Below are 21563 nucleotides of genomic sequence, written 5' to 3'. Positions count from 1 at the left end.
CCTCCTGGTGCAATTTGCTTTGTACGTCTTCCCCAATATTTTAGGATTTTGTAACCATCAATAAATTTACATAGGTTTCACCTGTTTGTTATCTATGGAAATCCATTGCAGCCCACGTCTGGAGCTTTTCCTGGGCATGTACATTAAATGTAGGCAAAAAAACGAGATGTGGATGGGGCCTTAGTCTCTGGTTCCTGGTTTGTTTCAACCCTTGGTTTGTCGATTCCATTGGCATGTTTTCCTGGTTTGCTTTCTGGCTTTGTTCGATAATTATTCTTCTGTCTGCGCCCTGGTAATGTTTTGTACACCTGTTAGTTTGACTTTGACTCCCATGTGACTATGTCCTTTGTCATTTAGGCCTTCAGCCTGAGGATTCCCTTGCAGCGGAATCCAAACCCTTGTGAGGGGGCTAGGGGTGAGGACTAGGGAATCCCCGTAGCCTTCACACGTTAGTTTAGCTTGCGTCAATCCGATCATGACACAGAGGATTCATTTTCTCCAGCCTTCCTAGTCCTGGGGCATGACAATGAAAAGGTGTATGGCAGGTTTGAAAAGTATTTACTGTATCACGGGTAGAATAACCGCAGGAAAGTACAGCTGTAATGCCTTTTACATGTATCGACAGTATGATAACTGATACAGGGAGGAGAAGAAGGTCATTAGACCAAGCAAAGCAGAATGTTGTACTTTAAAGTCCTTCCTAAAAGGCATTCCTGCATTCAAAAATAAAAGCTTGACGGTTCTTCTGAAGTGTAGAAATTATAAATAGACCCTAAGGATTTAAACCTATCACCTCCACTCCCTGTATTTCCTAAACTCTTCCTATTGTTTCCTGTCTCCACTTTATTGACATGTTGGATGCTAGGTTCATTTCAGAATGTGTATTATTGGTATTATGTCTTACTTTTAATGCATTGGTCACTGTACTTATTATTTACGTTTCTATACACATTGATACTGATTGCGACGATCACTCAAGTCATCTATTGAGTAGACATATTGTACTCATTTTATTGCTATACTGTTTTACTTGTTTTATTGTCTTATTGAATAAAACTTTCATTAAAAAAAAAGTTTAGTAATTGTTTCAAGTATTTAACTGTATGACCAGTCATTGGTGGCTATACAGTCTTTTCCTGTCTTGAGTTTCTTACACAAGAAGCTACTTCCCGTCAGGCATATTATTTCCCTTATATTTCTATTAGCCAGAGCTGAGTAAAGAACCTACTAGTCTTTGAATGAAAGGCTTCTACCCCCCCCCTCCCTCTCTCAGTTCTCTCTGGCAATAATCACAATATATTTATTTTACTATCTAGACCAGTGGTCGCAAGCACGCGGCCCGCGGGACACAGAGCCGCTAGTATCGGCTCTGCTCCGAGACTCTGGAATTCCCTGACATCACTGTCCACATATGAACAGCGATGTCTGGGGCTTCCCCAGAGCCGGAGTCCCGTGCAAAGCGCTAGTACAGGCTCTCCTCCGGGACTCTGTGGAATTCCTTCACATCGCTGTCCATATATGGACAGTGTGTCAGGGTCTTCCCCAGAGCAGAGTCCCGGGCAGAGCGCTAGTATCGGCTCTGCTCCCGGACTCTGTCGAATTCCCTGACATCGGTGTCCATGTTTGGACACACAATGTCTGTGGCTTCCTCAGAGCCGGAGTCCCGTGCAGAGCGCTAGTATAGGCTCTGCTCCGGGACTCTGTGGAATTCCTTGACATCGCTGTCCATATATATGGACAGTGTGTCAGGGTCTTCCCCAGAGCGGAGTCCCGGGCAGAGCGCTAGCATAGGCTCTGCTCTGGGACTCTGTGGAATTCCCTGACATTACTGTCCATATATGGACAGTGTGTCAGGGTCTTCCCCAGAGCGGAGACCCGGGCAGAGCGCTAGTATTGGCTCTGCTCCAGGACTCTGTGGAATTCCCTGACATCGGTGTCCATACATCGACAATGATGTCAGGGGCTTCCCCAGAGCAGGAGTCCCAGTGATGTCAGGAGCACAGCTGGACTCTCAGGAAGAGCCTACTAGCGATCTGCCCGGGACTCCAGCTCTGGGGTTGCCCCTGACATCTTTGTCCATATATGGACAGTGATGTTAGGAGCAGAGCTGGAATCCCAGGCAGAGTGCTAGAAGCGGCTCTGCTCTGGGACTCCAGCTCTGGGCAAGCCCCTGAGATCACTGCGGCAGCATCTGCGGAGGGCACTGCGGCAGCATCTGCGGAGGGCACTGCGGCAGCATCTGCGGAGGGCACTGCGGCAGCATCTATGGAGGGCACTGCGGCAGCATCCACGGAGAGCGCTGCGGCAGCATCCACCGAGGGCGCTGCGGCAGCCTCCACCGAGGGCGCAGCGGCAGCATCCACCGAGGGCGCTGTGGCACTATATAAAAATGGGCTGCCCAATCTTGACGTGCGTCTGCCAAACGCTGCCAACTGAGCCGCCGGACTGCATTTAGCGACACTTAAACTGGATTGTTGAAATAAGCACGTGGAGAAATATCTAAAATTTTAAACCTAGCGGTGTTATTATAGTAATGTAGTATTATTCTAGTAATATAGTGTTATTATTATAGTAATGTAGTATTATTATTATAATAATGCAGTGTTATTATTATAGTAATGTAGTATTATTATTATAGCAATATAGTGTTATAGTAGTTCAAATAACTAATTGATTAACAATAATTTTGTATTGTATCAAACTTGAAAGTAATGCGGCCCGTCAACTTCCCATTTTTTCTATATGCGGCCCACTTACCCGGCCGAGTTTGAGACCCCTGATCTAGACCTATAAATGATTGAACTAAAAGTTTACATTCAAAAGTTAACATACACTTGGTGGCCAGTTTATGATAGAGAGTTGTGGCTCTAATATATTCTCAAGACAGTAGGCTTGTGACGACAGAGTGGGATGGAATTGAGCATTGGAATAAAGATATCTGTTAAAGGCATGTCTGAAGATGGAGGAAACTTGAGTTCAGTTTTGGAATGAATGAGGTTTAAGGTATACAGAACTAATCATAGCAGAAACAGAGGACAGACGTTTTCTGGTGTTATTTAGTAGAACAAGAATCTGCTCAAGGTATGTTCACACGTGGCAGATTAGTTGTGTGTGATTTATTCAGATATATGGGAAAAATTATTTAAGTTACAGAAATTTCTGCAACAAATCTGCCTCATGTGAACATACCCTTTAAAGGCTATGTACACCTTTGAATTCTTACTTTTTAAGATACGGCTTCTATGTATTTTGTGTACATAGAAGCTGTATAGCTCTGTCAAAGCCAATTCCGTCAGGTCAGTTGGACTGACGGTTTGGCTGAAAGCTGGTCCTGTGTATCTCTGACACGCAGGATCCAGCTAATAATGATCACATCTAAGTTAAGGGCAATAAAGTTCAGTGATGCCATTATCAAGAAAGGAAGTAACTGTATCCAGGTTATTTAGAATCCACCTTTCAAAGAATTCAATGGTGTGTTTAACTTATGTTAGGGCTTGAAATGTGGTAAGGCAAGGTATTTTTTTTCCATTTTTTTCTCTCCATTTTATGACTAGTTAGCCATGCCTCTTTCTCTTGTGAGATACTTACCCAGTCTTTACTCCATTACACATTTTATTCATGTACTCATTTACTAAGTGTATTATTTGGGTCTATATGTGATTTGTTTTTGAAACTGTATTATATCAATTATGATTCTCTACCTTCTTGTCGGGTATATTTATAGATTCCACTCTGGTTTGTGTAATAACATTTATTTTGCTAATTTAGTAGTAAATAGAGTAATCGACTGTTTTCATGTGTATTTCACAATTCAATATCAATGATCATTACGAGCACATCTACTGGCCAATGATATATCTCATGTAGCCTTTGCTCCCCAGTGGACTGAGGTAAGTCCAGACATAGCAGCCTTGGTGTGTTTTTGCTGCAATTTTCTGAAAATCTTTCCAAAACTGCAACAAAACCGTGCCGCATGTCCTTACCATAAAATGTAAATATGTTTTCATTATATAACAATTATTAGATGTAAAAGAAGAAATTTAAATTTATTTCACATATGTATCTACATCTTCTTCCATCCGCTATTAAATGTTTATTCAAAAGGTGGAGAGAGAAACATTTCAGAGGGATTTTGGTAGTCTACAGTGTATGTACCTTTGAATATCACTTTACAGTTTATATATACAGTATATTGCTAGTGAAAATAGTCAACAAGTTTGTCAGACACAACCCTAGCCTCTTAGCTGAGCTCCTATAATGTTGCCGAAGAAGTCACAATTGTTAGGGCAACTAATGAGTATAATACAGGCTATAACTCAGGATCAGTTCTGCGTATGTGCACTAAAAAATTGTGTTTATTGTAGTTGTCTGGTTCTTCTTGAGCTTTCTCTTCTACCCCGATTATAATTTCTGTGGACCTAAGGTAGCATTCTCTTGGCAAGCTCGGCACCATGTGTTTGTAGTCTCTACATTTAGATAATGTGTGCCTGGAATGTAGTTCATGCAAATTGAGATCATGAGATAAAAGGACTTTGAAGAAAATAAGTAAAAGTTAAATGTAAGTTTTTCATATGTTATATTGAAAAAACTTTGAGGGCGAAATATTTAATTTTGAAATCTGGACACAAAATCCTGCTTTACATTATGCATTTTCCTAACCTACTAAAAGAGAAATCTGTCAATCTGACCACGTCAATGCAGCATGTACTGAACTTAAAGTAAGACGTACCTGGTGTCTATCACACACAAGCTCACCAGTGATTTCAAAGTAAAATATGTATTCATATATCTCTTGAGACCCATGTAGTTTCAAGAGAGGCTTGTTATTCATGGTTGATCTGTAGGAAAGTGTAGTACATTGAACAAGGTATGGTATGTTTCAGACTTAATAAAGAGGTCAGGTTTGTGTACAAAAGGTTACACATTTTGTAACAGGTCTGACTTTACAATGTATTCCACAAACAAAATAACTTGTACAACTATTTTATCTCTTCGAAAATTTCTTTTCTAATGAATGAACGAATGAGATATATCTCTTTTGTCTGTAATTTTACAATAATTGAATTTGTTATACAGAAATAGACCATTCTTATACACACATAGATATATATATATATATATATAAATATATATATATATATATATATAGATATAGATAGACTTTTTCAAGTTTAACTATTGTTAAATTAGAGTTATAAATGTAACCTTATAGGACACTATACAATGTATGTTCTGTTCACATTCTATGAACTTTTTGGTGAAAATACTCCCCACCCCCACCCTTCCGATAATAATGAGCATATCAATAACTCTTGGCAGCTGTTTGTAACAACAGTGGAGTCCAGATCAACTGCTTTGTTTTTGCACTAGTCTAGACATCATAGTTAGGAAGGTAGAGAGCTAATTCTGACTCCATTATTTATACTAGCTGCTGTGCTGAGGAGAATCAGAAGTGATCTTTTTGTAAATTTGTATTTATAACCTATGTCATTTATATACCAATAATTCCCTTTTTGATCAGTGATACGTTTTATTTCACATTCACTAAAAAAAGTTATGAGCCTAAGTATCTAAAAATCCATTGTGGACGGTTAATATACATTGAAAACGTAACATTTTCCTTGACTGTCTCTACGATTTACAGAAAAGTTATATTTTCTTGTTCATTTATTCAATCATTATAACAATTATTCTTTAAAAGGATTGTATAGTATCAGCAGATAGCTTATTCATTTTATGATAAAAAGTTCTACAACTTTACAATATATTTTTTGTATCAATTCCTTCACGATTTTCAAGATTTTGCAGTAATTAAATGGGAAACGTCATTGTTTACTGGCAGATCTATCACAGAATAAGGAGCCGTGCACCTGTGTGACCATCACATGAGTTGGACAGATTTTTATCCTCTAGGAGTAAACAATGAAGATTCCTGTTTGATGACTGCAAGTAGAAATCTTAAAAATCATCAATTGATACAAGAAGTAAATTGGAAAATTATATAACTTTTCATGATACAATTCAGCTTTAGTTACTGAAACTAATACTCTTTTAATATGTATCATTTAGCAACATTTTGAATGGCACCTTCTTTTACTGTAGTTGATTGGTTAATACCATCAAATGAGCCTTTTACCGAAATGTTATTCCCCTTAATAAATCAAATGGTCAAAAAAAATTGTGTAACTTTTTGATCTGAATTCATGTACAGTATTTAAACCATTGTGAGAAATAAGCATTGATATTACTGCACTAATCTGAATTCCTGCTGATTGGATGCCACCGATATAACCCACGGGAAGAAAAAAAACCTATTAAAACTTACATTAATAAATTTTTATCTGTGATAAGAAAACAGATTATTTGTTACTGCATAAATTATTGCTTTTATTGTCTATAATCAGGGAATAACACTTACATTTACTTTTGCAATAAACTACAAAATTGTACTTTAGCAGGTCAGTATTCTGGAAACGAATACTTAAAGGCACGAAAAAAAATAAAATATTTGTTTCAATTGGCTGAACATTTCAGGTTTTGTTTTTGACAAATCTTTACCAGTTCTGCAACTACATATGGGAGATTTTGCAATTTTCTATTTTTACCACATGTTTATATTTTCTGATTGATGATTTTCATCTGTTTTTCCTGCATTGTTTCTTGTTTTTTTAACATGTCAAAAAATGCAATCCCTCCCAATTGGCATTAATACTAAGCATGGGTTTATACCAACTTTAATTACATCAATAGAAATGACAATTGTACATTTTTGTTAATAAAATGTTTGCAGTGCATATTTATTTTTGAAAAAGTGCAGAAGATGTATAAACCTAAATGTAGTAGTATTATAGAATGTTAATAAACAAATAGTATACAAATAATGTTTTCTTATTTTACCATCGTGTATAAACTCAGTAAATTCCTCAAATAAATTAAGAGTAATGCATTTGTTAAGAAAATTATAGTTTCTTAGAGCACTCTTTATGATATGAAAAATGTTTGTTTTTAGCTATTTTATTTTAGTTATAATTTAGAATTAGTATATATAGTAGACCATCACGTCATTGGCATTGAATACATTAAACATTTTTTTACTTTATTCAATTTCTTTTTATTACATCTTTTAAATAAAAACATTTTCAGTTTCCCATATTAAACATGTTTGAAACTAATTGTAAAACAAAAAAATAAGCCGACTTCCAAGCTGCAGTTTATTTTGGCTAGATAGTAAGCCAAATGATTATTAAGCCTAGCAGGCAACAGGAGATAAGTAAGTGTTGCTGTTTAATGTTCCCTAGCCTTTTGTCATCTGGCACATGTTCTTTATTGGCCATTCACCTACATGCTAAGCATTAATTACCTAATATACACTGTTACCCATATGGCAATAGGTCCATATTAAACATTGGTAACATCCGCTGCTCCTTGCCACTGCCATCTACTTTTCACAGTGTCCCCTGGTTCCTGGTCGGTGCTAGGTACCTTCTCCTGTTTGGTCTGCTCACAGCCTCCTTCGGCGCCGCTCCTAGTCTGCACTTCCTAGTGCGCACACTTACCATTGCAGTCTTAAAGGGCGAGCACCCGTCAAATATGGCAACTAACTTTCTCTGGGTATAAAGGAAACTTTATTTCTATTACACCTTGCCTGAGCAATTAGGTGTATCCTAGCTTGTCTAGTGATTCCCTACTTTTTACTCTGTTGGACTTCCCTGTGATTGACCTCTGCTTGTAGCTTGTACCTTGTACGTGAGTGCCTGTTTGCTGTCTGCCCTGACTTTTGCTATACCTGACCTTGCATACTGTGTACTGATTTTGTACTGCTCCTGTTTGGCCATTACAAAGGGAAACTACTCTGGGGGTAGAAACCTGGGGTTCTCCAGCAGTGAAGTCCAGATCCCTATATAGGGGATAAAGGGTGAATATCTGAGGTCCCCTTAGTCTTCGCTTCCCGGTTTAGCCCTATGTCAATTCCCTTGGTGACACAGTGGGTTCACATCATCCTCTGCAGGACCCAATACAATATTATCGCAGCAAATGGACCATTAATCCTCATTAACATGATTTCGTAAGTGAATGTCATTGAAGAATAACTACCCTGTATTATGGGGTTTCACATAATGATGATACACTGGTGATGCGCATATCCTACCAGTCAGACCTATATGGCTGTTATGTTTCTATGTCTAATTACATGTCTCCTAAATGGTTCCACATACATAGCCAGATCTGGAAAGAAAATGGATTAGTAGTGTAGCTAAAGGGGATCCCGTGCATCTGGTACCTGGGGTAATCTTACAAAATGATTGAGGTGAGGCTTTCCTGTTAGCTGCAACACAGAAGACTTTATTAGTAAATGTTTGAAATGTCTATTCAATAGACACATACAACTACGGATTACGTGTTTTTACTTTGTTTTTAAAATGAAGTGTTTCTCAAAGCTTATATTCTTTGCACTCTTAAACCAAAGATTTGACTCTCTCGTCACACTAGATAATAGCCATAATTGTGGATACTAGCTTAAAAAGGATTTCTGGAATAGAATATTTATGGTCTATGCTTAGAATAGGCAATGATTGTGTGATTTGTGGGATTAGTAACAGAATAATTTATAGACATACACTTTAGTTATAATACAGCATGGTAAACAGAATATGTTTTGGTTAAATCCATTTTATTCAAGATTCAAAGTTTACACAACAAAATCTACAATACTGAGCATAAAAATAAGAACAAGTTTAGAACACTAAAGAATAGAACATAAATCTCAAATATTGCAACAAAATTAAAGATTAGTCTCTGGTATCCAAAGACGAGTGTTCAGTGATAACAAATTTTGGTCTGCTATTGGTTCTACACTGAGAATATTATCACACTTGGGAAACAGTGATCAAATGGAAGGACATGTCAATAACATATAACAAACAGATAAATAAACATGAAAGGGAAGTACAAAAGGAGGAGTAAAGATATAAATGTGTAGAAATTGACATAAAAAAAGATGAAGAAAAATGGCACTCCTAAGAGGCAACTCTTCTCTCAATAGGATCACCTAAGGAGAATTAGAAGTCAACCAGAACGGGAATCCAACAGACTCTAGAGTTACATATATGTTTATTCATATCTACCCGTTTAATTGGGACTTACAAACTTGTTTGCCTACTGAATTTAGAGCGCACACTCATTTTATGGTCAATTTTATAGTAAGCAAATAGATATCTTTGTTCATTTTTGGCATATGGTAGGAAACCAGAGTGCCTGGAAACTTCTACATATTTTCCTGGTAGAATTTATACAAGCACTGAAAGACAGTACTTTTTAACAACTGAATCACTGTTTTTGCCCACTTACTTCTTACTCACTATACTGCGTACCTTTGCCATGCCACATACAAGACAGCCTGTTTATATAACTGGTAGATATAGTTTTGTGGGCAGTCAAAATCTTGGGTTAGTGGTGACGGACTATGGTGAATAGGATCTTTTTCTGTGATTAAGGACCTAGGATTTTTATTAGTCTCAAATATTTACTCAAAGACATACAAAGCAATTATTCTAAAAGGCATTTCAGACAGTTATTGTACTCCAACTATTAGGTTGCGTAGACGACAACCCCCCCCCCCCCCCCCAAACTAAAAACATACATGAATAGCATCTTTATAGGTTGCACATTTTGGCTTGACAAATTTACTATAATTTTTTGCCAGAAAAATTTTAATAAATTGAGCGCATTTTACTCTACCGAGCTTATGTTTAAGCCGCGTATAAAAATGGTAATCACAGTAAATTCTCTCCAGTGTGTTTTCTTAGTAAAGCCGATAAACAATTTTTTGTAAAAAACAATAAGTAATATGTGCTCAAAGTTCAAAAATAGAGAGGTTATTTAAAATAAAAAAGATCTTTCCCATTGATTCTCCAAAATAGAATGTCTGTTATTCTCTGCAAATCTCAAACATAGGAAGTAGCTTCTACTATCTCTAGTCACAAAATAGGATGTTTGTGTATTTAATGGGTTCAAGCTGACTCTTCACAACCACTGCACCACTGCAGGTTCAGCAAGAGACGCATTTTGTTTTTATTTTTATGCACAGAATGCTCAACCTAGTGAATTCATACATTTGTGATTGGTTAAGAAAACAAAGAACTGCATTGAGTGAGTACAGCAACTGGATGTTGAAGTCGATGCATCCTGATTCTTTTTTTTTCACCTATTATTATCTTTTCTGCATGATCTTTGTGAATATTTTGTTTATTTTGCCTTTCTTTACATGGCCAATACCAAGATTTAGACAAGGGCTAGATGGAAACAGGTGTTCTACCCCAGGATTCAATGTTTCCACTTTGTGTTATACCCATCAGTGCCAAAGCATTACAAGACACCTCTGTAAACAGCACAATATGATTGCAACATGGCAGCAATGTGGCAGTCACAGTTCAGTGCAGCAGAATAGACAACAGAAACCAATGTGTAGTTGGAGTAGTGGTAATTATGGCGCCTCTAGTGTTTCAGGATCTCTGTTTTGCTCTATGGTAGCTAAGAGTGATATGGGAAACCACCTCACCTCATGCATGTCATTTGTTAAAAATCTTTCTTCACATGTGTTCTCTATTTTTGTTGATGAGGTTTAGTGATTCCTCAATTCTGTCAGCTTACCTACCTGTTTTAAAGGTGTCTGGTTTGTGTAAACAGTACAATGCAAACGTTTTAGGAAGCTGTGAAAAAATGCTGCAATGTAAGAATGCTTTCAATAATAAGTGTTAATATTTTATTTTTATAAATTAAGAAAATACAAAGTGAATGAACAGAAGAGAAATCTAAATCAAATCAATATTTGGTGTGACCGCCCTTTGCCTTCAAAAAAGCATCAATTCTTCTAGGTACACTTGCACGAAGTCATGGATTTTGTAGGATTATAGTCAGGTGTATGATTGACCAATTATGCCAAACAGGTGATAATGATCATCATTTTCATTTGTAGGTTGAAGCACAGTCATTAACTGTAAAAGAAACAGCTGTGTAGGAGGCTTAAAACTGAGTAAGGTACAGCCAAACTCTTTTATAAAGGTGAGATTGTGATAGACAGTTTCAGGTCACAGGTTCACCATGGCAAGACTAAGCACAGCAACGAGACACTAGGTAGTTAAACTGCATCAGCAAGGTCTTTCCCAGGCAAAACAGACTGGGGTTTCTGGATGTGCTTATCAAGCTATTTTGAAGAAGCACAAAGAAACGGGCAATGATGAGGACCATAGACGCAGTGGTCGGGCAAGGAAACTTAGTGCATCAGATCAAAGACACATCATGCTTACTACCCTTGAAATCGGAAGATGTCTAGCAATGCCATCAGCTCAAAACTGGCAGAAACCAGTGGAACCCAGGTACGCCCATTTACTGTTCGGAGAAGTCTGGCTAGAAGTGGTCTTCATGGAAGAATTGTGGCCAAAAAAACATACCTTTGACGTGGAAACAAGGCCAAGTGACTTAACTATGCACGAAAACGTAGGAACTGGTGTGCAGAAAAATGGCAGCAGGTGCTCTGGACTGATGAGTCAAAATGTGAACGATTTGGCTGTAACAGAAGGCAGTTTGTTTTCCAAAGGGCTGGGGAACGGTACAATAATGAATGTCTGCAGGCAACAGTGAAGCATGGTGCAGGTTCCTCGCAGGTTTGGGGTTGCATTTCAGAAAATGGAGTTGGGGATTTGGTCAGGATTAATGGTGTCCTCAATGCTAAGAAATACAGGCAGATACTTATCCATCATACAATACCATCAGGGAGGTGTTTGATTGGCTCCAAATTTATTTTACAGCAGGACAACGACCCCAAACTTACAGTCAATGTCATTAAGAAAGAACTAACTTCAGCGTAAAGAAGAACAACGAGTCCTGGAAGTGATTATATGGCCACCACAGAGCCCTGATCCCAATTATGAAGCAGAGCCATGCGTGCATTTAGGAGACTACAGGGTCAGGTGTGAACTCGGCTATTACACTATAACCAAAACAACTATAGTAGTGATCACCCACCAATTAGCATCATTTATATCGATGAATAGTTTTGATAGGGGGTAATCAAAAAACAATAATAATATATTGTTAGCATCCAAACTGAATAAATAAACCAAAGACAATATGCAATTATGTGGTATCAAAAATATGAAAGAATCTTTAATGACAAATCTAAGACATAAATATACATTAAAAAGACCCACAGACACACTGAAAAGAAGACGACCAAATCACAAGCTCATATGTATAGAATTATTACCAGTCGTATGATATATATAGATCATATTAGAGTTGAACTGTAATGTCCATGGCTGCGGGCTGTCAGCTCCAATCCCCTTCTGACAGCCGCAGCCACGAGTCGGCAAGCGCTGGCCCCAGCCTCCTTCTCCGGAGACACCAGCGCCCGCTTCCACTCACCTCAGCCGGCTCCCATAGGGACAGCGCGCGTACCAGACTTTTGTTGAACTTTGACCCGTGAGTACCCTGGACTATAAGAGGGGTCCAGCCCCCTGCTTCTATGCCTGAGCGTTGTTGATGTTTCCTAGTTTGTCTATGTGATGGCCTCCTAGTGTTTTCCTGTACCTGTTCTAGTTCCTATTCCTTGCATTCCATACCATCCTGGTCGAGCACTGTGCTGTGCCAAAGTCGTGTCGTGCTGTATTCCACGTCTGACCTGCTTCACCTCGCCTGACGTCTACCTGCTGCCTAGTCCAAGCCGAGGCTGCCCTGCTGCTGCCTGAGCTTCCACAGGTACCTATACGAACTATAGACATTCACCTGCGCCCTGTTGGCCAGCTGCCTTACCGCCAAGGCGGTACGGCCCAGTGGGTCCACAGACCCTTTGTGACATGAACATAACACAAAAATGCAGATGGAAATTCAAACAAGTTTATGCAAGATGATGTTAAGAAAAAAATAGCAATCTGCATTATTGAGAAATATACCGATATAGGCATCTATACACAATAAGGCTGGGTTCACACTACCTATTTTCAGGCGTAAACGAGGCGTATTATGCCTCGATTTACGCCTAAAAATACGGCTCCAATACGTCGGCAAACAGCTGCCCATTCATTTGAATGGGTTTGCCGACGTACTGTGCAGATGACCTGTAATTTACGCGTCGTCATTTGACAGCTGTCAAACGACGACGCGTAAAATGACTGCCTCGTCAAACAAGTGCAGGACACTTCTTTGGACGTTTTTGGAGCCGTTTTCTCATAGACTCCAATGAAAACAGCTCCAAAAACGGACGTGAAAAAGCCGCAAAAAACGCAGCGAAAAACGCGAGTTGCTCAAAAAACGTCTGAAAATCAGGGGCTGTTTTCCCTTGAAAACAGCTCCATATTTTCAGACGTTTTTGGTCACTACGTGTGCACATACCCTAATACTGACTGTGGGTTTAAAGTAAACTAGTATCACACTTACCTATATACTACTGGGCGCATGAATGTCCGCTCATCATCCATAAGTTGCGAGTGCATCACAGCATGTGATCAGGGCACGCAAGCATGTGATGACACGGTCACATGTGCCATCACCATGGAGGCGGTGGAGACATTACCTACTGTGCATGCGTCAGCGGAGGAGCTTTCATGTGTATTAATAACCCATAAATACACCAAGGGGCCAAGGATGGTATTGCACATCAGTGGACCTGAAATAGGATATATGTTAAAGTCCAGTGGACATCATAATAGAGATTGCAATCATTTCTAGTCAATGGTCAAATTGATGCTACATAAAAAAGGGGGAGGGGCAACGGGGTGGGGAAAGAAGGGGTAGGAAAAATGAGGCCTGAATAATAATATATATGAAATGTAAATCAGCATATAATGACAACCTAGATGTCAAAATATTGACAAAGTCTGGAGTAATATATATTTTCGTAACAGGACAATCGGCTATTACACTGCCTGGCCCCTGTCAATCAATGAAAGAAGAGAGGGAGGAAGGGATGAACTGGGGGAATGAAGACAGAGCATTTTGGAGCAACGGTGACGCCCTCGTTGCGCCAAAATGCTAATTTGCATATATTGAATAAAGTGATTTTTCTCTGCAAGGGAGGCACTCGTGAAAAAGGAAAATAACGTTACATCCTGGTGAGCCTACACTATATTACTCTGTTGCTAATTTGATAGGTACATTTCTGGTGACAGACTCCCTTTAAATAGTCATTAACCTTTTTCTCTTTTGATGAGAAAATGTAGTCTTATTAGGGTATGTTCACACGCAGTGTTTTCAGACGTAATTCGGACATTTTACGCCTGGAATTACGCCTGAAAAAACTCCCCTAAACCGCCTACAAACATCTGCCCATTGCTTGCAATGGGTTTTACGGTGTTCTGTTCCCACGAGGTGTCATTTTACGCGTCGCTGTCAAAATACGGCGCGTAAAAAGACGTCCGCGAAAAAGTGCATGTCACTTCTTGGGACATTTTTGGAGCCATTTTTCATTGACATCTCCAATAACGGCAGTAAAATACGCCACGAAAAACGCGAGTTGCTACAAAACGTCTGAAAATCAGGATCTGTTTTCGCCTGAAAACAGCTCCGTATTTTCAGACGTTTTTGGTCACTGCGTGTGAAAATACCCTCACTGATCAGCAAGTAGTAAATTTATATATAAGTTAAAGACAATAGGGTGGATTTAATAACGTGTCTGCGCCTAGAATGTGTTGAAAAATGCAGCACAATTTGGCGCATTTTATTTTAGTACAGAAGTTTGCACCTCTCTATAATGAAATGTGGTATAAGGAGTAGGAAAGTGTCTAGCAAGACTACCTAGATGCACCAAATTTATTATATAACGTGCACAACTGTGATAAATTTGGTGCATCTTCTGACTGCTTGGTCCAAGTTTACACTGTTTAAATCTGCCCAATATTGGTTTATGTGTTTAATTTGATTATTAGCCTTAGGCGGGATTCACACGACCGGGTCGTTCCCGAGCCCGAGTGTCGGCCGGTAAAATCGGCCATTTTGCCCGGCCGGTTTGCATTAAGTTTTGCATCCGTGCCGGGCCGGGCAGATCCGGACAGTGACATCAGCGGCAACTCCTGAAGGGGAATCCCCATGTGTTCGGGGATTCCACTTCAGGAGTTTCCCCTGATGTCACTGCCCAGATATGGACAGAGACATCAAGCGCTCTGTCCAGGAGCGGAATCCCAGAACACACGGGGATTCCGCTCCTTCAAGGAGCTAAAGTGCGGCTAGCACATAGCAGAGCGGGGAGATACCTCCCCGCTCTGCTATAGTGGCGTCGCTACAGTAGTAGCAGCCGCAGCAGCAGCAGCAGCTGCAGCTGCTAGCGGCGCCATCGAAGGTGTCGCCGGGCCAGGGTGCTTTTAAAACAAGCAGGGGAAGGGAGACAGCGCAGCGCTCCCTTCCACCTGCTGTACACCCCGGCCCTGCCACACCGTGTACAGCGATGCCATTCGTCAGAATGGCATCAACTCCTCCTCCTCACATGCACTCTGCGCTATGAGGAGGAGGAGATAGAGCGCAAGCAACGGAAAACCCAGCCATCACTCGGGACACATCCCGGTGATGGCCGTGTATTACCCGGCCCCATAGACTTCTATGGGAGCCGGGCGGCCGGGTACCCGGGCGAAGATAGAGCATGTCCTATTTTTTGACGGCCGGTTTTCCCGGCCGTCAAAAAATCGGTAGTGTGAATAGCCCCATTAGGGGTCTATTATTCCTAATGCAGCCGGGTGCCGGCCAATTTATGAACGGCCGGCACCCGGCCGGGAAACCCTGCCGTGTGAATGAGGCCTTATATGATGTCCTGAGATGCCCACCATGTTTCCTATCTTCTATGTTGGTAGCATGTTATTTTTCTGTAATTTATGTAATATGAATTTATATTATATGAACACAGAATTAAATGCAATAGAAGACAAACTGCTGCAAAATTGGAGGATCGTGGATGTTTAATTTCAACTATCCTCTTTTACTCCAACATCTGCCTTTAGGGAATATGTAGGGTCAACCATACACATGAGATTGGCAACAGATTCTACCGACATCTAATGTGTATGGGCAGCTTTAGTTCATGTTTAACAGGGGCCATCCCTAAGATACTATGTCTTGATCCATCTTGCACCACTAGTCATTATCCTATCTTTACCTTTCTTTATGTTTTAATCTCCTGAAACAACTGGTCCTCTATTGCCTAATCTTTAATCTCTCTACGTAATGGATCCGTGACAGATTAGTTTTTGCGTTGTTTGTTCTACTGAAACAATTATAACCACTAGGGTCGCTCTCATTATTTTTTTTCATAGCTAGTGTTGGATTTCATAATTTGTTTGTGCAGATCTTGAATGCTTAAAGAGGCTCTGTCACCAGATTTTGCAACCCCTATCTGCTATTGCAGCAGATAGGCGCTGCAATGTAGATTACAGTAACGTTTTTATTTTTAAAAAACGAGCATTTTTGGCCAAGTTATGACCATTTTTGTAGTTATGCAAATGAGGCTTGCACAAGTCCAAGTGGGTGTGTTTAAAAGTAAAAGTCCAAGTGGGCGTGTATTATGTGCGTACATCGGGGCGTTTTTAATACATTTACTAGCTGGGCGCTCTGATGAGAAGTATCATCCACTTCTCCTCAGAACGCCCAGCTTCTGCCAGATCACGCTGTGACGTCACTCACAGGTCCTGCATCGTGTCAGACGAGCGAGGACACATCGGCACCAGAGGCTTCAGTTGATTCTGCAGCAGCATCAGTGTTTGCAGGTAAGTCGATGTAGCTACTTACCTGCAAACGCTGATGCTGCTGCAGAATCAACTGTAGCCTCTGGTGCCGATGTGTCCGACACGATGCAGGACCTGTGAGTGACGTCACAGCGTGATCTGCCAGAAGCTGGGCGTTCTGAAGAGAAGTGGCTGATACTTCTCGTCAGAACGCCCAGCTAGTAAAAGTAGTAAAAACGCCCCGATGTACGCACATAATACACGCCCAGTTGGACTTTTACTTTTAAACACACCCACTTGGACTTTTGCAAGCCTCATTTGCATAACTACAAAAATGGTCATAACTTGGCCAAAAATGCTCGTTTTTTAAAAATAAAAACGTTACTGTAATCTACATTGCAGCGCCGATCTGCTGCAATAGCAGATAGGGGTTGCAAAATCTGGTGACAGAGCCTCTTTAAGGCTTCATTCACATCTGCGTTGTGTCATCCGTTTTAGAGGATACGTTAAAATTTAAACAAAAAACCGACAGGCTGACTGATGCCAGACTGAATGCAATGGAAGATAAAATATATTTGTTTTTGAGGGATCAGTTTACCGGATCCGTAAAAAAAACAAAAACAGACTCTTGCCTTTCAGTTTGTCATCTGTTAGGGCCTGTTAACATCACCGTTCGCTTTCTGTTTCGTAGTTCCGTCGGAGGTTTCCGTCGGGTGAACCCCGCAACGGAAAGTAAAATTGAAACCACAGCTTCCGTTTCAGTCACCATTGATATCATTCACTTTCCGCTGCGGGGTCCACCCGACGGAAACCTCCGACGGAACCCTGGAACGGTAATGAACGATGATGTGAACAGGCCCTTATACTCCGTTTTTAACTGATCCGTTTTTATCTTTGCATCTTTCTTGCTTTCAATTTAATTCTGTGCATGTGCAGAAAAAAACAGATCCGTCAAACGTAATGCATAACTGATACAAACGGATGGCATATCCGTTGGTATCCGTCATCCATTGACTTCAATGTTAAAATAAACCGGAAAGCTCCTTTCCGTTAGGTTTCTGTCATTTTTTACGGAAACAGTAGCACGGCAGACTACGTATTTCTTCTGTCAAAAAAACTGAAACCTGACGGAACAAAGCCTAACTGAGCACAACTGATGCATAAATAAAACCCATTGAAATCAATGTTTTTTTTTACGTAAACGTTAACTTCCGTTCTTGTGGTCCTCTGACGGATATGCTGGAACGGAAGGCACGACGCAGATGTGAAGGCAGCCTATCTTTCTCCTGGGCAGGCTCCACAGTATGTGTAGGTGCAGTTGCCTAGGATCGGGTATGACTATGGTTGGTGCCCTTCCTAGGTTGCAATGCAGTCATGCTTATTATTACCTTGGTCAATCTCAGACAGCCTACCCTTTACGTTTGTGCACTGTCAGTGGCGTAACTACCGCCGTAGCAGCAGTAGCGGCTGCTACGGGGCCCGCGGCATGAGGGGGCCCGTGTCGCCCGCCGGCACGGGCCCCCACCATGGCCGGAGGCTCTGCTAGCAGCCGCTATGGCTGCTACAGCGGGACGCAACTGAACACTACGGCAGAGCAGGGAGGTATCTCCCCGCTCTGCCATTAACTGGTTCCCGACCGCTGGCTGTATTTTTACGGCCAGCGGTCAGGGTCCTTAAAACCCGAGCCATAGACTTTCTACGGCTCGGGTTTTAACTTGCTGCCCGCGCGATCGGGCAGCTGAATGTCGGGTCTCCGGCTGTCAGTGACTGCCGGGGACCCCGAGGAGAGGATAGAAGCAGCTTTCGCTGCTTCTGTCTTCTCTGATCACTTGTACACAGCGCTGAATGCGCGCTGTGTACAGGAATAGAGACAGCAGCAGCGGCGCTGTCTCTATTCCTCCCGGTGATCATGTGACTGGTCACATGATCGCCGGGTGCCGTTAGTGGCAGACTGCTGCTGGGTCTTACTAGACCCAGCACAGCCCAGTTAGTGACAATCGTCACTATGAGAGGGTTGATTTCCACTGTAACTGGGGCTGCTGTGCAGCCCCAGTTACAGTGGAAAAACATGGTGTAAAAGAAAGAAAAAAAATATATAAAGTTCCCCAAAGGTCTTCTTTGACCTTTGGGGGACAGACCATAGTAATAAAAAAATAATAAAGTAAAGTGCAAAAAAAATGTAAATAATAAATACACATAAAATACCCACCCCAAAAAAAACGTTCCCCCCCCGCCAATCATTGTTGTAACGCTAGCGCTGACCCAATTACCCTAATATAGACATGTAATATATAAAAATTTACGGTAGACAATGGCGATCACAAATAAAAGGTCTATTTTAGGGTAAAACTATGTTATTACCAAAAAAAAAATAGCTGAAATGTAAAAAAGCTTATTTTTTTACTATTATTTTCAAACTTTATGAATAAAAATTCTAAAATAGCAAAAAAGGCGTGTATAAAAACGATAAAAAAATGAAACCTGCATTGTCTACGGAAAAAACGTCGCAAAAATCACGTAGTTAGCGCAACAAATAAAAAAGTTATAGCCATTTAACTAACACGTGCTAAAAATGGCTAAACGGTGTCTGGTCCTGAAGGCGCAAAATAGAGCAAAATACATGTATCCCCTCTCCACAGGATCTCCACAGGATAAGGGATACATGTGTGATCGCTGGCATTGATAGGGAGAACGGGGGACTGAAAGTCCCCTGAAGTTTTCCATCACAAACCTCGGACTTCCGGGGTCTGTGTCGGCAGCTCCGTAGAAATGAATGGAGCGCCGGTCGTGCTTGTGCGCATGCGTGACCAGCGCTCCTTTCATTTTTATTGAGCTGCGCAGACGCCGGAAGTCAGAGGTTTGTCATGGAGAAGTTCAGGGGACTTTCAGTCCCCAGTTCTCCCTATCAATGCCAGCGATCACACATGTATCCCCTATCCTGTGGAGATCCTGTGGAGAGGGGATACATGTATTTTGTAGGACACACTGTAGGTCGCATTTTTTTGGGAGGGGGGACGCTGTATGGCGTTCCCTACAGGGGGGGAACGCTGTATGGCGTTCCCTACAGGGGGGGGTGGCTGTATGGCGTTCCCTACAGGGGGGGAGCTGTATGGCGTTCCCTACAGGGGGGGGGCTATATGACATTGTCTACAGGGGGGGGCTGTATGGCGTTCCCTACAGGGGGGGCTGTATGGCGTTCTCTACAAGGGGGGGGGGGCTGTATGGCGTTCTCTACAGGGAGGGCTGTATGGCGTTCTCTGCAGGGGGGCTGTATGGCGTTATCTACAGGGGGGCTGTATGGCGTTATCTACAGGGGGGCTGTAAAAAAGGCACTATCTACAAGGGGGGGGGGGTGTGACACCCAGGGGAGGGGGGGCCCCAGTCAAAAGTTTGCTATGGGGCCCAGTCTTTCCTAGTTACGCCCCTGTGCACTGTGTAAGTGAAGACTGCCAGAACAAAGCATTCAGATTAAATAACTTCTGAGTGAAGTGAAATCCGACTATCTTGAGAACAGTCAGTTGTTATGCCATGTGGAAAATGCTTGAAGCCACTTATTTTTATAATAGAATTGACAGCATTAGTGTTTATATGTTGTAAACTAAGATGATAAGAGTGATATATGTGGCGCTATAGAGAATTTTCTAACCAGTGCTCTGAAGCTTCAATTCAAAATACAACATCAACATGACCGCTGAAATGCGATTTCTCTACTAGGTTTTAAATAAGACTGACAGATCACGCAGTGCATGTACTTGTAATGTAGACGAGCACAGACCAGACTTGTGTCACAGAGCAGAGCTCTTAGGAAGCCTAAAAATGTCACTCTTGTTTTCCTCCACAGCTCTCCTATTTAACAGTATGCAGCGTGGAGCCCCTGAGCAGAGGTTGCTAGGCAACAGTCACGTGACACGACAGGGCACGGTTCCCATTACACAACACGAGAAAGTGAGATGGACGCCAAGAAAAGAATTTGGTGTCTATGTCATTTAGGAGCCAGTCAGGCCTAACACAAAACAAGCTATACACCGTCAAGACTTGCAAATCAAAACAAGTAGGACTTCCCAAAATGAGAAAATTAAGAATGGTGATTTGACAGCGAGGTAAACAAAATATTTGCTGTCCTGAAAAGAAAAGGTTCTCCGTCATGCACTATATGGACAAAAGTATTGGGACACCTACACATTACGCCTACTGGAGATTTTACGACATCCCTTTCTAAATACATAGGAATTTATATGTAGTTGGTCCACTCTTTGCTGTTAAAACTGCTTTCATTCATCTGGGAAGGCTTTTTACAAGATTTTGGAGTGTGTCTGTGGGAATTTTTGGCAGAAGAGCATTTGTGAGGTCAGACAAGAGTGTTTGATGAGAGGACCATCTCCATCCTAGTTCATCCCAAAGGTGTCTGATGGGATTGTCAGGGCTCCGTGTGGGCCACTCAAGCTCTTTCACACCAATCTCACCCAACCATGGCTTTATGGACTTTCCTTTGTGAACTGGGGCAGAGTCATGCTGGAACTGAAAAGGGCCTTTCCCAAACTGGTCCCACAAAGTTGGAAGCAGTCAATTGTCCAAAATGTCTTGGTATGCTGAAGAATTAAGATTTCCCTTCACTGGAACTAAGGGGCCTAGGCCAACCCCTGAAAAACAGCCCCATAGTATTATCCATTTTCCACCAAACTTTACAGTTGGCACAATGCAGTCAGGGAGGTAACGTTCTCCTGGCATTTGCCAAACCAAGACTTGTTTCTCAGACTGCCGGATAGAGAAGCGTAATTCATTCACAAATGTTTGTATAGACAGACTGCATGGCGAGGTGCTGGATTATATACACTTGTGGCAATGGGACTGAATGAAACA

This window comes from Rhinoderma darwinii, chromosome 2 (assembly GCF_050947455.1).
Source record: "Rhinoderma darwinii isolate aRhiDar2 chromosome 2, aRhiDar2.hap1, whole genome shotgun sequence".
Lineage (NCBI taxonomy): Eukaryota > Metazoa > Chordata > Amphibia > Anura > Rhinodermatidae > Rhinoderma > Rhinoderma darwinii.
This window is presented reverse-complemented; position numbering follows the sequence as displayed.